At 41.1% G+C, this 15,463-nt stretch overlaps 1 pseudogene; it reads right to left on the bottom strand.

Annotated features, from left to right (window-relative positions):
- Positions 1 to 7,576, bottom strand: part of LOC106723813 — a 23,243-nt pseudogene extending 15,667 nt beyond the window's left edge.
- Positions 7,577 to 15,463: the final 7,887 nt, after the last annotated feature.

Below are 15,463 nucleotides of genomic sequence, written 5' to 3'. Positions count from 1 at the left end.
AGAGAAGCATCGATCAGATGCTCAAAACTCAGAGGGAAGGCAGGGGAGGGTGGGGGTGAGGGGAAAAGATCAACCAAAGGACTTGTATGCATGCATATAAGCATAAGTGATAGATGTGGACAACAGGGGGTGAGGGTGAGGGTGAGGGTGAGGGCAGGATTGGGGGGATGAGGGGACATTGGGGGGATAAGGACACATTTGTAAAATCTTAATCAATAAAGGGAAAAATGTAAAAAAATAAATCAACAAATATTTATTGAGCATATATTATGTGCAAATTTTTTTAAAAAAGAATTATCTAGCACTGAAAGAGATTTCAGAGATCAGTTGGTCCAACTATTTCATGGTATAAATGGAGAAATTGTGGTTCAGAGAGGAGGGTCTTGTCTAAGCTTAAACACTGCCCCAGTCACTAAGGTGGCATTGCCTACTTGGTGCTAGAATGATCAACTGATGGACACACAAGTCTCCTCAACCAGTCTGTGCCCATCATGTGCAAGTTACTGTCTCATCTCTCTTCGTGTCCTAAGAGAGTACTGAATAAATAAACGATATAGTTGGTTTCATGAAGGTGAATGATTCAGAAGAGCCTGGGGATTGCTAGGTGTGAAATACAAACAGGTTTACCAAGAAATTAACTCAAGAACATGTTAATACAGGTATAAGGGTTATAAGGCTTAAATAAGATAATGAGTGTGAAGTGATTAGCATAGTGCCTGGCACATGGCATGTGTAAGTAAATGTTATTTCACACTACACTAATAAAAATAACAGCTCACATTTAACAAGCAATTACCATGTGCCAAGCGCTTCTCTAAGTGGTTTATTTAACTAATTCAATCCTCACGATGACACTGTAAATTACTATTGTCCCCTTTGCATCGGTCAGGGTCTAAGCAGTAAAGCAGAAACCACTTGAAGTGTAAACAACATTGGGAATTTAATGGAAGGCATTGGTGACACAGGCGAGGGAAGAGCTGAGAAACCAGAAGGGATGAAGAAGCATGTGGATATTAGCAGCAGCAGGAAGCTGAAGGGATAGAGGGAGGGGAGAGTGCTACATAGCACAGGGTCAGGGGTCACCCAGTGGAAGCTAGAACCACAGTGGCCATCTCTGATACAAGGGAGGGAGGAGCCTTCCAGCAGCAGCAGCTGGAGCCACACAAGTGATCTGGAAGAGAAACTGTTTGAAGCAGACACAGGGTGACTGACCCTCCTGGGTTTCATAGAACTGCAGGGTTTCCTGAAACATGGGTCCTTCAGTGCTGAAACTAGGAGTGTCCTGGACAAACTGGGGCAAATTGGTCATCCTGGGATACAGAGAAAAAGACCAAAGAAATTTCCTGGCTTCTTCTTTCCTCTTTCCTCTTTGGCTCCAGGCAGTGCCCCCCATTGATTGGACCTAGTGGAAAGTCATTCTGGGAAACATCCTGCAGAGGTCAGATCTCCTGCCATACAGAGCAAAGCAGGCAAAAAGCTAAAAATGGTCTTGAGGGTCAACAGCCCCAGGAATGGTGAATAAACTTTATTACAAGTGAATACACTTTGTAAGCAAAGGCAACAAACTATTTGCAGACTGGCTCTTTGAATAGCCCTGATCTACAGGGTTGGGCTTGGGCAGTCAAGAAATAGTTTGGGCTACATAGGGCCATTTTCACCCCAAAGGTCTGTAATTATTCCACAACCATGTTGTCTATGACTCTAGCCTTTATTGCAATATATTCCCCTTACACAGGAGGTGAGGCACAGTCCTGTAATAGATCCATTCGTATGCTGGACAACCATCAGCACCAGTGCTGCTGGGCACAGTGATGGCATTGAGCTAGAGAGTTTGTGCCAATGTCAATTGACTATGTCACTAAGCATGCTATTTAGTTCAGCTGATGTTTTTTTTTCATAGCAAGAATGCTTTGATGAAGCAAGCAGTGTATTGATTTACATTCTGGCACAAGCTCATTATCTCATTATGGACCAGTAACAAATAGTTGTAGGACCACCACCAACAAGTCCTTGGCCCATACTTTTGTTGGTGTTGTCTTTAGAGAAGAAATGTAGTGTAAAAGTAGAAAAGAAAAAGTACTAGATCAGGGCTTGATATCTATTTCTGTCCAGATACATCTAGTGTCTCCAGGTCTATGATGTCTTCACAGGAAAAACATTGTGCCTGTTTTTAAAAGGCCCTGGTATCTCATACTAAGGCCAGATGTTAGAAGCTGACATCTGGAGGCTGCAGCTTTGAGTGTCACTAACTGTGTGGGCAAATCACTTAACCCCTCTCAGTCACTTTCTTCCTCTATGAAATGTACCAATTCAAGCTGCCCTGCTGGCCATACCAAATATTGTGAGGCGCATGGGCAGGTGAAACATATGTCTGAAGGTTATTTCCTTTACTGTAGGGCTGAATCCATGATTGGTTGGGAGAGGGGATATTATATCTTAAATCTACCACAATACTTGGAGTGGGGAGGTGCAAAACTGTAGTGACATAGCCACCCCCAATGTCAGAAGAAGGCAATGGGGAACAGAAATAGCTCTCAGAAGGCATGGAACAAAATATCCCAACTCTACTGGTCTTGGGGTAAACGCTGTAACTGTGTGTGTGTGTGTGTGTGTGTGTGTGTGTGTGTGTGTGTGTGTGTGTTGGGAGACTAGAAGGTAGGGTGAGTACAGAAAATAGAGAGAGTGAGGGGGTAGTGTGGTGTGCCTGAGAGAACTTCCCAAGGGAAGGAGCAAGCAGATAAAATAAGTATAAGGGGAAGGGTTCAAAGATACTTGAGAGAACTGCCGATGTGGGTAGGCATACCAACAGGTGGATGCCATGTGTAAGCTGCACTGAATCATGCGAAGAATTCAATGGAAGTTGTGAGAAGGCTATGCCTGCCAAGGCTCACATCTTAGCAATGATACAGGACTGGCAGCCAATTTGGCATGTACTCCAAAAATGTGGGCATGGCCACTTTTGCCTGGCCCACAGCCTTCACCTCTGCCAGGAGGTAAGGGTCAGAGCCACCCATGTGCACCTGTGTTCACTCAACAGCTGGGCTACCCCTTTAAGGGCAGCCTTGAATTCCTCTCATCAGAGGCTAATCCTCCAGCTGCTATCCTGGGAAGGGACTTAGGTCATTAGTGAGGAAAGAAGGAGACAAAGGAGACCCTCTTATGTCTCCAGATCCTACAGCTCCCTAGCTGTTCAGATGTCTGCAAGCTCTACAAACTTTGTCTGATAGCCAAGGAGGGCAGTGGGCCAGGTCAGGGCACTGGGACTCTAGCCAACACTGCCTGCTATTACCTAGTCTTGGTCCTTCCTGCTAGAATCCACACCCAAGAAATGTCCAGTAGAAGATTCAAGGATCCCAAGATCTACAGGTCTATGATGCCTTCACAGGAAAAACACTGTGCCCGTTTGTAAGAGAGCCCTGGTATCTCATGCTAAGGCCAGATGTTAGAGGCAGACATCTGAAGGCTGCAACTTTGAGTGTGCATAGGAAGCGCACAGCCTATCTGGGGGTGAGGGACATGCTTGAAGCCTTGAGGAGTTCCAGGGATAGACCCAGGTTGTTCTTGCTCGATCTGCTCCACTTGGTGAGATCACATGAAGCCCCCACAAAGAACTCAAAGTTCCTGGGGTTCATGCCTCAAGCAGAACTTGCAAGCCCTTGCTGCACCTCCTGTCTGGTTTGATATTGGTCCCTTTACTTAATCTCCCTTCGATTGTCTCCTCCAGCTCTTCCTATATGATTCCTAGTGCTCATCAATTCTGGAGGCTTACCCCCACCTGCACTAGTTCCCTAAACTTGTCTCCTCCTTGCTGGCACTGTACTTGTTTCAGAATGCTGTCTCTGAAAATCCCCTCTTTGGCTTGGGTCTGGCACAAGGCAGTTCTGGGGTGGGGGGCGGAAGGATCTTTCTTGGAAGCATGCTGAGACTAATATGGCTCCAGCTTTCTACCTTTGCAGAGGCACCCAAGGGTTACAGCAAAGGTAGCAGCAATTGCTCTATTCACTTGACAGGGTAATAGACAAGACATTGGTCCAGCTATGTCATATGCTAGGACATGGCCAGCAGGGGCCCATTGACTGTAATGGAACAAGACTACCTGGAAGGGACTAGGGTATTAAACTCGTCCTGTTCTCTTGGGGAAATAAGTATTAAAGGAATATGTTCAACTTTAGGTGAGAGGGCAATCTAATGGAAAGAGCATGTGCATTAGGATAGGCTGATGGCTAGCAACAGGGCTCCAGCCTTTGGGCTGGGACCCAAGGGAAAGTCCTAGAAACATGTTCCCAGTCCTCCAAGCCAGCAGTACTAGTCCAGGGTAGTGTGGTAGAGGGAGTATTGGCTTTGCTTAGAACATGACAGGTCTGTGTTCAAATCACAGCAATGTCATTTTATGACTTGTGTAAAATTGGGCAAGGGAAAAAACCACTTTGAGATTCCTCATCTGGTAAATGCAGACACTACTGTGTAATCTCACAGGTTTGAATTATGAGATTAAATAGGTCTATGAAAGTACTTAGGACAATGACTGACATTACTACTAAAATGAGTCTAATGTGGGAACTGCTTTTGGAAGGAGACAGAAGCCCAGCTATTTTGATGGGCTGTGTAGGAATGGATTTTCCCAAAGAGAAAATGGAAATGAGTAACAGGACCACTTACTCCACAATCGACACAGTTCAGCAGGCCTACCTCTTCTGGAAAAGACACACTTGTCTCCTGGCAGGTCCTTGAGTGGGCAAGATAGCCCCTAGAGACCATGGCTGGGAGAGGCTGAAGCTGGATGCAGGACTGCTTCAAGATCTGCAGTCAGAATGCGTGAGTCTCCTACTCTGGGCTAGCAGGACTGCACCTGCTTCCGGGAGGGGTTAGAGATGAATTACAGGGTCTTTCTGAGATTTTCAGTGGGACAGAAGTTATCAGGCCTACAGCTAGGGACTCAGATGGACATGACTCTTGTTGGGTTCTTGCGAGGGGAAGACTGTTCCCGTTCTGTGGCTGGATCCCTCAAAGCTCCCACAAAGACATTTTTGCCCATGTGTGCTACCAAATTATTTTCACTGAGAAGGAAGAAGAGCAGACCTCTTATTTTGCCATCTCACTGACTCCCACCATTTTCTTTAAAACTACTATCCTGTTACCTCCATCCTCATTCTCCTTCACCTTCAGCCTTTTAACTTGGAAAGAAAAATGAAACAATCAGATAGAACTTCTTCAACCCTGGTTCCTTCTTCCTCACCACACAGTATTTATGTTCAGCCATACCACTCATTTCTATCTCATGGAAAAATATGTCCTAATACTCCAGAAGGCTAATTTCTTCCCTTGTATTCTGAATTCCTTCTCTGTTCCATAATGTTATTCCCTCTCTTTCCTGTTATTTTCAACTTTCTTTGAATAACATGTAAATATGTTTAAGTGTTTACAACAGTAAAAAAAAATCCCATGTTCCTCTTAAGAGTACCAGTTTCTCTCTCCCTTCCTGATAATGGATTCTATCTATCTATCTATCTATCTATCTATCTATCTATCTATCTATCTATCTATCATCTATCTAGATTTGAGCCAAACTTGTCCACAGCAGTATCCTACTCATTAATGCACATGTTACTGGTTTTTACTCCTCCATGCCTCACTTTTCCCAATTCATCACTTACACTACCTCCCAAATGAACCAACTAAAACCTAGTAGTTCTTATTTTATGGTCTGGTTTAGGTGGATCCTAAATTAAAAGAGTGGCCAACACTGAATGAGCACTTACTGTGGGCCCAGCACTGTGATATTCCATTCATATGCCTTAACATAGTGATTAGGAGTAAGATTAAATTAGTTAAAACATATAAAATACTTATAACAGGATTCTAGCCCATAGTAGGTACTCGATAAAGATTTGCTATATAGTATGCCAATGTCCAGTCAGAGACAGATACCACACCAGTTTTGTGAATAAACAGATTTTATTATAAAGGATTGATAACTACACATAATAAAGTTGTTCCCTAGGTCACTGAAAAGGTAAAGTGAAAACTCTAACGTATCATAGAATTAGCAACTTTAGGAAGCAGCACCATCCCTGTGAGAACAATGAGAAGAAGTTGAAATTATTAAAACTTAGAAGTTTAGAGGAGGGGCCTTGTTGAAATGAAAGTCAGACCTCTGAGATGAGGGTACTGCTCAGCTGGTTCTGTTGAATCTAAGCTTGGAGGAGTGGACCTGCAAAGTAATGCAGCCAGAATTCCCAGGAGGCTAGAGCTGGTGTCTATGAGAAGAGCATGATAAGGCTGGTTCTATAAGTCCTGGAAAAATGAAAAACTGGATTCAGCTACTGCTTCTTGTAGGAACTGACACTGCTGGAGTCAAGTAGTGTTGTTAGGGTGATATATATAGGAAGATGAATCCTGTAAGAAGGACACAGCTAGGAGCAAGTTCCTTCTTCCTCTTCAAGCTTTGTAGTCTTCCTCTAGTGCAGGGTTGGGGAACCTTTTATCTGCCAAGGGCCATTTGGGAATTTTGACATAATTCGTGGGCCATAAAAAATTATCAAATTAAAAATTATCCTGCTATATTTGGCCAAACATTTAATTAACTCACTGTTAATGCCTTGGCAGGGCCAGACCAAATGATTTCACAGGCTTTATATGGCCTGTGGGCAGGATGTTCCCCACCCCTGCTAGTGACTCCATTGGCAGAGCTTAACAGGAAACCAGTTAGAAGACAAAAAATGTGGTCTGTGAGACCCCTGTCCAGGCATCACAAAGGAGAGTATAGATGGATAAGTTTCAGGATAAACAACAAAAATCTAGTAACTGACACCCATGATCTCCACAATATTCCTTTCAGGCAGGTACTAAAGTTGTTATTGGGTTCATCTTTTACTAGATTTTCTTTTTAGAGAAGTTTTAGGTTCATATGAAAATTTGGTGGGAAATATAGAGTTATATCCCTGGTTTTTGATGTTGGAACTTTGACTGCAAGTTGCTATTCCAAGATGACACAGGCAATCAGTGGTAGTACCAGGATTACAATTCAGAATCTCTGGTTCCAAAGTCACTCTCCACCTAATCAATTTATATTTCCTTCTCCTTTCTTTCCAGCTCATATGCTCTTCAATATCATTAAAGTATTCTACAACTCAGAACTTTCATGCATTTAGGTAGGACAGTTCTCTTTCTCTTCCCCTTCTTTTTCCAAGTTAGTTATTGTTTTCTATACTTTGGGGGTCAGAAATTAGGTATTTATCAGGATAGCACTCAAATCCTCAAAGGTTTTGGTTACCTTAGTGTTCTGTGTTCTGTTGATCCCATTGACAAGCATGACAAACTGGTAATGCTGCTAAAATTGTGTTTTCACCCAACTGCCATTTACCTTAAGTAGTAGGCAGAAGATGGAATTAGTGACAGGAACAACTGCTTGCAATATTTGGTAAGGAGGAGAAACTCAGGTATATTCTTGCTTTCACTCCTGAGAGACCAGATGACTTTCTTTCTTGGGCAAAGTCTCCTCATGACAATCAGCTTGTTCTATGTTGACACTACCTTCATCTAGATCCATTTGCTCTTTCTCATCTTTCCTAGTCATTATGCTAAGTCAGGAGCACTGGGATTGAGTTTGAAGTGTAGGTGTGGGGTCACCAGAAGGTCACTAATACCTCTCAGCAAGTTGGGGAGTTTTGAGACAAGTGATTGTCCAATTGAAAAGCCAACACCTGATAGCCTTCATGCTTGAGGGTGGAGATCTCTACAAGGAAAACTGCAGCTGGAATCCTTCTCAGGGGCTGCCCTTCAACAGGAAGTCTGGTTTCACTCAGCACGGCAATGTTGACTCTGAGTCTGTACAACACACATGAGACCACATTTTAGAGATGACAGTTATCATCATTGTCTAAAGTTATGATATTTTATAGTGCAGGAGTTCTTCCTTACCTCCTGACAAGTTGAAAGACTTCTACTAGCCTAAGTCCCCAAATAAGGTATTTTCAGCATGACAATTTGGACAATCTTGAGCTTGGTGTGACACAGACTTTGCTCCGGGGATCTGCTTTGTAGAGGAAAAGCCTGGATATCATAATTAAGGCTATTCAGAGATACTCAGTGATAAGTGACTGACATTCTGAGCTCCCTAACTGGGATAAGGATTTGATAAGTCAGGAAAATATTTTTACATCATGGTAATTAGCAACCTGGACCATACTGACCATCTCAAGCAGTGACCATTAGTCAACTGTAGGCATTTCACGACAATGGTTCTCATCTTTAGCAGCCCACTATTAGTGCAATGTAGCTATGAAGGCTGATGTTTACAGAGCAAGAGAAGTGAACAATCCCTATTGTCTGACACTCTGAAGACAATGTTAAGTCCCAGTATCTTGTATCCCTTTTTCAATATTATCCCAAATCCTCTCTAATTCAGTTGATCAGGATTTAATCTTTCAGATCCTCACCTATAGCAAAACCCACCAAATGGAAACTTTTCTGGAGCACAGGATTTCTGATATATTAACATGACCTAGATATATCACAGGACCTACAACAGGTAGATTAGTGCCACAGTTTGAATCCAAGGAGCCAAAACCTAGGAAGAACATCTTATTCATGAAAGCCAGAAACAGGAAAAAAGGAAGATGGCTGAAAATCTCAGCCATTAGAAAGCATCATGAAACAGGAGCTAGGAGGAACTTGAACAGAACAGAGTCTGAGGAATAATGTGAAAAAAATCAGGTAATGGTAGAAAACATATCTGAAATGTGTGCATTTATGTGCTCTTCTCTGGACATGGCATGGATAGGGAGGACTGGCTTAAGGGTATAAAATCAAAGCAGATAGCAATGGCAATGTAGGACTGAGGAGTTTCCATCACTAAGCTCATGAAGTTCTTATTGGTAATCCACATTCTGCTCATTTGTATGGAGTTTGAAAATATGACACAGACCAGTTTGTATCATGAATAACTTTACTGATGACATTGATATCTCCTCTGAAATAGAAACATAATTTTCATTAATTTTAGCAAACTTTTAAATGTGGCAGCTGGTATAACAAGTGTTCTTTAGTGGCTCTGGTTCCACCAGAGTCCTCTATGTATTGTGGAGACCACTTGGGGGCAACTCAGGATCACTTTCATCTGCATTGCCAATCTCCTCAACAAACTCCAACCACATCAACCTTAAAAGGTTCGGATCCTTCCAAAATTCTAATTTTTATGATCTAGTTATTTAGTTATTTTTTCTAGTAATTTAGTGTTCTTAAAAAGCAATATATCATTGTTTCAATGCCTAATATAGTTCCTCAGAAGCTAACTCTTTTAATGGCATACTTTCTAGTTTAAGCCTTTACCATATACTGAGTCCTTTTTGTGTGCTTATTGGCCATTCCTATATCTTCTTTTATAAATCGTCTATTCAAGTATTTTGGCATTTGTAGTGTTGCTAATCTATTATTGATTTTAGTGAGCTCCTTATATATTCTGTATACAAGTTATATACAATTCCTGTTTGTGGCTTGCCCATTCAGTGTCTTAGTTGTGTCTGTTCATAAGCAGATCTTTTAAATTTGATGAATTCTACTTTATCAATTTTGTTACCGCTATAGCTTTTTGTGTCCTAAGAAATTTTGCCTACCCCAAGGTAATGAAGATATTATAAAACTTCATTAGAAGTTTTATGATGTTAGCTTATAAGTTTAAGTCTTTAATCAATATCAAATTAATTTTTGTATGGTGTAAATTAGAGATTAAGATGTACTTTTCCATACACATATCTAGTTTTCCCACCATGGTTTGTTGAAATGAGATAGTGTGAATCATCCAAATGTTTTATTCTAGATCAAGTTTTTTTAGATATTCTAAAACATATAGAAATGTCAACACTGTTTTTCTTTTTCAAATGTGTTTGGCTATTCTAGATTCTTTGAATTTCCACATACATTTTAAAAATAGATTGTCTATGACTATAAAATCCAACTCTGATTTTGATTTCATAGCTCACTGTGGGGAAAAGCAATATCTTTACAACATTAGGTTTTCCAATTCATGCCTAGCAGAAAAGGTTACCCTAGATATGTTTCTGGGGAGTGAGAGACAGCAAGATAAGAAGGACTTGCTAGACCAGTTCTTTTTTAAAATTTTTATTCTTTGTTGTTGTTTTTTAGACCAGGAGTTCTTAATCTAAGGTCCATGAACTCCCATAACTGAACCCAATTAAATAGCATGGAAAATTCTGGACATAAATAGAGGGATGCTCTTTTCTGAGGTGAGGGTGCATTATTTACATTAGATTCTCAAAGAGATCCATATATCATCCAAAAACAGATTAAGAAAAAGACCATCCATTGTAAGGAAGATACACTGAGAAATCCAATGCAAGGCTATCTTGAGATAACTCAACCTCTGTATTTCCATGGATCATAGAAGCAGTTGCATAGGTTTCCATGCTCTTTGACTCAAGCATAGGGTATAATCCCCTTCCCCATGACATACAGACAAGGTCAAATCTGGACCACTATACTAAAACAGCCCTGAAGGAGTGGTCAGGTGAAGAGAATTTTAGCATTTGGAGTTGGTCTCCAGGGCCCTAGGATGAAGCCTAAATCTATCCTCTCCTCCACTAACCTCTGAAGATAGTGCTCTGGGTAAGGAGAGAATTTACTCTGAAGCAGGAAATATCCAAAGGCTGTGAGCTTTAACTGGGGGGGGCAGTGGCTGATTATGGCAGAATAAGACATCAGGTGGTGTCACTGAAGTAGCTTCAATCCAGCCCTTGGTAACTTGTCCTAAATTCCTCAACAGAAGGCTCCGTCAACTAAGGGAGCCACAACAACCTTTAGGAAGCTAAAAAAGAGCTGCAAACCTTGGCAGGGAGAGAACTAACCCACACAATGGCAGGAGCTACAGTGATGGTGAAAAATGTCCTGCAAAGGCCGTAGAGCAGGGGTGCAGAAGTGGCAACTGCTTCTCAGAGATAGTTAGAGACTGACAGAAGAGTGACTTTGGTGTTAGTCACAGAATAATACAATAATGTCCACTATTACAAGAAAAGAGTACAGAATGGAAAGTCTGGGGACTTGGCAACTCTCCCAGTATGTGAGGGCTCAGAGACCTACCTCCATCCCCAACTCAATGAATACCTGAGTTTGGGAGGCAGCAGTGGGAGCAGGCAACCCTGCAGGAAGGAGTATTTTATAACTGACATTGTTTATAATGGTTAGCACCTGATAAACATGAAAAGCAGACTGACTTTAATCAGTTTTATTATTGTTTTTTAATTCTCCATGAGCATTGTACCCTTCCCCCGCTTATTGCCTGCACCTGGGGTGGACCTCTCCCACCAGCCCTCCCTTCTTGGCAAACCATTGCTCCAATCACTTGGGCATGAGCAATAATAGGGATGAAATTAACCACCTACTTTTGACAAACTGCAGAATAACTCTGACTCTCTTGGAGGGAAGAACTATACATTTGAAGTTTTTCCCATGTAGGTCCCAGGAGGCAAGGGGGCAAAGGCTGAGTATGGTAGGTCAGCCATGGCTGTAGTGATGGCAGCCAGTATCCCACAGACAGAGAGTACTTCTTTCTGCTCCTCTCTTATAGCTCATTTCAAATACAAAGGGCATTGATCCATGTGTACTGCAGAGAATACTTACATATGGGTACAACATCATATGCTTGGTTCTTCAATTTCTTAAAGTGAATGGAAAAATACAGAGCCAACATTTCATAATGTACCATTCTAATTATTTGGCCATTGTTGTTTGGTCCAAAATTCAACCTTATTTTCACCCTAATAAAGATCTCATGTAGAACTTTCTTCTAACCTGTGGGAGAAATATATGCCTATTTTCTTTGCATGTTTTTTTTTAACACTGTATTTGTTCCTGTTTTTACACTGCTTCTCCCCTCTAGTCTCACCTTGGAAATACAAGTTTCCACTGGGGAGTCTATTTAAATGGATGCTGTGCTTCTTTAACTCATATACCAGAAACTTAGGAATCTGGCTTTTTTATTCCAAAGGATATTTTGGGGGATTGGGGAGAGGAAGAATCTCATTAGCTTGTCAATCAAATGTGTATTTGCAAACACTTGGTTTGCATCAAACAATGCAGACTTGAATAAAAAACAAATGTATTGTGCTTATTAAATAATTTTGTTTACAAAAATAAATACCAGAGAACAGAAATGTATTTATCAGTGTTAAACTATTATTTGTATGTGACTTATTCCTTTCTTTTAAAAAATCACTTATCTTCAAACTTAAAAAATAATAAATTGTTTTTACCATGCCTAAGTTGATTCTTTAGTGTTTGATTACTATTACATCAAAGGAAAATAAATACAATCTGTGTCATTAAAGTAATTCAGTGCAAATTGGGCATAACACAAAATTACATTATTAGCAGCTGCTAAATGACTATAAAATGTAATTAGACACACTCAATTCACTACTCATGAACTGGACCTGATTTCTAAAATATCAATTTAGGACTTTGATTATTCATGACAAAAGTGGATGTATTTAGATTCTAGGCTTAAATTCTTGCTAATGAATATATCCCCCTAAGACCTTTACTGGGATTCCTAAGAGGAGGAGGGAAAAGAGGAGGAGGAGGAGGAGGAAGTGACAGCTGCCTCTCCCCAGCGGCTCCCTTTCCCCGATTTCTTCTGTTAACACTTCCCTCCTGAGCTTCGCTTCTCTGGGCTCATGTTACAGTCCCCCAGCCTCCACCTCTTCCTCACTCTTCCCTTTTCTCTCTCGGTGTCACGGCTTCGGCTTCGTCAGGAGGAGGAGGAGGAGGAGGAGAAGGAAGAGGAGGAGGAGGAAACTGTTGTTTAAGCACAGAAGGGGGGGGCGTGTTGGGAATTATCATAGGGGTGCCGGCTATGTTCCCACTGAATCCCTGCCAGCTGCAGTAAGGCAGGCGTGCCCTGGTTAAATTTTAACTCTCTGCTGAAAAAGAGGCAACAAAGCCCAGCACAGATACTTCTACTGTAGATGTTTATGGCTGTTGCTCTTCTTAACTACCTCATTTTCTTTGGCTGTCTTTTTGACACATAGTGTTAATCTGCTTAATAAAAAATAGGAAGTAAAATAAAATAAAACTAGCAACAATATATGAGGATGTTCATATCTGCTCTTTGCTACTCTAAAGTAGGATGGAAGCAGAATGACATGATGACCTATAAGTGCTTTGGGATCTGCAAGGGGAACATAATTGGTTCTCATTAAAAACTCCTTAGTCTAGTTATCTGGGCCCTTCATACTCTGGCTCTGATCTACCTTCTCATTCTGATTTCTAGTTTCTCCCCTCCCTGGCCAGAGCTGCTCTCTATTTACCCAAGCATTCCTTGAAAAAATTACTTCCTTCTTTCACATTTCACTCTTTCCTTCAAGGTACAGTTCCATATGTACCCTCCTTAGAGCTTTGACTAAATTCCCAATGGGAGGTCCCTTTTTTTTCTCCTCAAATTCTCTGTAGCCCTCAGTCTGAGCCTTTTTCATTATAGTTGTTAGAGTGTGTTTTCTGAAAAGATATCGGTATTTCTCAGTGGTTAAGCACATTGTCTCTGAAACCCAAAAATTGGGTTTCAATACCGGTACTACCAGTTCTTGATGGTGCAATTATGGGAAAGTTGCCTCACTTCTCTGAGCCTCAACTTCAGCATTTATAAAATGGACACAATAATAGTATCATTTCCTTATCTTAAAATTCTAAGGCCATGAGAATTTTAGAAGTCAGAAAATTTTGAATTTTAAAAAATATAGCACACATTTTGTATCCTACAAAATACTCCCAGTGGTCTGGGATAGGGCTTGAAAGCAAACACCTCAGTATTCAGTGAAACAAAAGAGTAATTACCCAAAATGGGATAAAATGAGAAATAGCCACATGTCAGTTCATGAAAAAGTTCAGGTCAGCTTTTGCTGTCAATTAGTTATGAAAAATGATATGATTCAACTCTGGGTTTTTAAAGATTTGTATTTTAAAATTGTGCATAAAGGACCCATGAGGATTGAAGGAAATATGTGTAACACATGGTGGCAGCCTACTAAATGATAAAAGAAAGTAAGCAATTGCTATCATTGTCATTTATGTTCATGGCTCTCATTCTTATTGGCAACAAGGTATTGGAGAGAGAAGGAGGAGTTATATCTTATATTGCAAACCCCTCCTATTACATTGCATTTTGTAGGTGCTTAATAAAAGATGTTTGACTGAATAAAATATATCATCTCATTGTTGTGACTGTGACATCCAGTCATAGAAATATATAACCTTATAAATGGCTGAATAATCTAAAAATTAGACCTGAATTCCTCCAATTAAAGTTTACAGTCTGGGCCAGCAAGAGACAAAATAGATGAAAATGAAGTTATGTGAATTTTCTATAGGGAAGGTTAGATTGCTTCATTTATCACAACAATCAAAAAACATGGACAGCTTTCTGACAGAGTGGGAAAAGAATGCAGTTGTGATGAAGAGCACTATCCACAACCTGGCAGGAGCTAAAGTAAGGGCAAGAGAGAGGCATTTGACCCAGGGGTCATGTGAAGCTGGATTGGGAAATGAGGGAAAGCAGCTGACTCCTGGGTGGGATGAGTACTTTTGTGGCACGAGTTGGTGGTCTGAGGGCAGTCACCCTCCAAATGCAGCCAGCACAATCAAGACTAATTGGTCTTTGTCTGCAGCCTCAATACAGGCTCTCATCTGAATAGATCTCCTTCTCTCAGGCGGACACCCCTAAGAGGATTCAGCACTTGTGAGTAATTTGGCCAAGCATAACTTGAAGCAATAAAACCTTCAGAGCCTTTCCAAGATCTTTCTACAAGAAAGAAAGATCCTGCAGGAAGGTTAGAGGAACTTGTCTTCCCTAAGCATGGGTAAAGGCCTCAATAGATCACATTTGGAATATTCGTAGAGATGAAGGGAGAAGAGATCCTTAAGGAGAAAATGAGCTATCTTCTAAATTGGCTGAGATATGGTTTATTGAATGGCAGGTCACTTCACTTGGATGATCAGCCCTTTGTCATATGTGACTGGAAGCCTCTAGGACTCAGGGACTGGCAATGTGTAAGGAATCAACAGGAGTTCTGGCCCAAGGGAAACATTTTCCATCATGCATTCATTCATTAACTTTTCTAAAGTCTGCTTCTATCTTTTAACCTTAAGGCCAATCCTGAGTTCAAGATGGTCCCAAAGCATGAACTAGTCCTGTTAACAGGCTACAGGGCCTACCAAGAGCTGGTCTCTATAGGGTCATTGCTCCTGTAATGTTCCTCACAAAGGCAATTATAGTCAAAGATGCTCTGGTAAGGCATGAGGCAAGTTGGATTCATTCTGAAATGATGGTGATGTATCTAAAGATATGCTTGGAAAATCATAAGCCTGGATGCTACTGTTGAACTTTCCACAAATGTACATGAACCTAGCCAGCCCATGGGGGTCTAGTCAATTATCTCAGTGATGCTGCCACTAT

The sequence above is a fragment of the Myotis brandtii genome, unplaced genomic scaffold (assembly GCF_000412655.1).
Source record: "Myotis brandtii unplaced genomic scaffold, ASM41265v1 scaffold654, whole genome shotgun sequence".
Lineage (NCBI taxonomy): Eukaryota > Metazoa > Chordata > Mammalia > Chiroptera > Vespertilionidae > Myotis > Myotis brandtii.
This window is presented reverse-complemented; position numbering and strand designations above follow the sequence as displayed.